Raw genomic sequence first — 2,171 nt, 5'->3', positions numbered from 1 at the left:
ACGTATGCAAGGGAAGCATGAGGTTTGACTCTTGATCTTATAGGAGACCAGAAGTCTAGTAAGGAAGCATTTGATCAGATATTTCCCCCTGCTGTGGCTTCTTTCCTCCATTCCAGCTGAGTACCTTTAAATACAATCTCCACCTGGGTTCCTCTCTGAGAAAAACTTCAGCTTTCCAGGGACATTCCATTTCTACAGTGTTCATCAGTATAAGATGCTAGTGTTTCCTGTCTTCTAGTGAAGAATACATAGTTTGTTCAAACTGAGTTAAAAAGAGTAGCATGTAAATTTACTATCATTTACTAGTTGAGTGAACTTTGAAATGTTTGTGGTCCTTTTTAGAACTTTAACTTAATCATCAATAATATGGGAGTGATTGCCAGGCTGTTGAGTGAATTAAATAGAACAAAAGACATAAGTGCCTGATCCAGCGCCTCACTCTACCTGTGTTGCACACTGACGTCACTCCAACTGTACATCTTCCCAATCACGTCTCATCATAAGTTTGGACATGGAATCCTAGTAATATTCTCCAGGAAAAATAAGTTAGATCTTCCTCTCATTACAATAAGCACAATTTCCAGAAAATATAGATGAGGAAGAAGCTGAGTTCTGAACTTTGAATAAATGCAACTTTGGGTTAAAATTCTGTTAATTCCTAAAGAAGTTTCCAAACTCAAGTTTTATACAGATTTAATCATTTTAAATTCAATAACTAATCACATTTAATAAAATTTACTTCTTTTTAAAATTTTTTATTTTTAATTATACATGACAGTAGAATGTATTTTGGCAGAATGTACATACATAAAGTGTAACTTATTTTATTAGGTTTCCACTCCTGTGGTCATATGTGATGTGGAGTTATGCTGGTGGTATATACAAATGCAAGGCTAGGAAAGTTATGACCAATTAATTCAGTACTGGCATTATGCCAGATTTTGCAGATGGGAAAAAATACATATGCATGCAACATATATATAATAGCAGAGCATAGATTCTGTCAGAAACTTGTATTGATTTGGAAATAGCATGAAATCCTAAATCAAAAATTTAGTTTCAAATAAAAATGTACAGAATAGAAAATTTGGAGCAATTAAACCATTCTGAGATTCAAAAAGGTATGCTTAAAATGACTTCTAAGAATTCACAAAGAGGAATTTTGGGACTTCTGACCAAATAAACATATATAGGTGAGTGAGGAGTTATTCCAATTCCATTGTGCATATTAGATTGCTAATACACACCAAATAGACTATAAAACTCTAGCAAGTTCATAGAAACTAAATTTAGCACCAGATGAAGACCTTCCAGCATTTCTTTAAAAAACCATAAGAATAAAAACATAGAAGAAGTAGAAAAAGGTATTAAACACATTTATTTCTTAAAGACATTCCTAGAAGCTTGTTTTGTATGTGGGTGATATGAACAATTTGGATTTTTAGATTTTTGTAGAAAAAACAACAAACAAAACAACCTTGAGAGAAAAGCAGCAAAGCTTGTAATTTTTTAAAAAATTTTAGATGTGGCAAAATATAAATAGAGTATGCCTGAGGAAATGGAATTTGTTTCTTCCGGTTTGTTTTATCTTCCGCAATTTCCTTAGTTCAACAGAAAACCTTCAAAAATCCTTTCATTTTAACCATTTACAAAATAATAATTACCTACAATTTTTTTCACTGTTCTCATAATAAGGTGAAGCTTAGTTCAAACTACTTACATAAGCAAAGTCAATAATTCATTGTCCAGCTTTTGCCCACAAAATCGACCTGTGTGAGTGTCTTTTGTAATTCATGTCAGAAGAAAAACACTAAACGGTTATGTTGATGTCATGCCCAAGTTTGTACTTTCCATGAGAAAATTGTTTAACAAACATCATTTTGCTTTGTAAAACTTTCAATTTATATTTAGAGTGTTTCCATTTGGAAGAAGAATTACCTCATTAACATTTTCTTCTTTGATCTCAAAACTCCCTTGAAGGTCTTCATCTCTCCACCCTCCATGCCTTTGTTCTATTTTACATTCGCATTAACCACTGCTTGGATTGTGCAGTGAAGGCCAGAGAGGGCTCATTGACTCAAATATTGCCTGCCCGCTTCCCTTTCCACCTTTGATCCTTCTAAAACCCATTCATTGCTGCCAGATGATCTTTCTAAAACCTGGTTCAAACC

The sequence above is a fragment of the Sciurus carolinensis genome, chromosome 3 (assembly GCF_902686445.1).
Source record: "Sciurus carolinensis chromosome 3, mSciCar1.2, whole genome shotgun sequence".
Classification (NCBI taxonomy): Eukaryota; Metazoa; Chordata; class Mammalia; order Rodentia; family Sciuridae; genus Sciurus; species Sciurus carolinensis.
Note: the sequence above shows the minus strand (reverse complement) of the source record.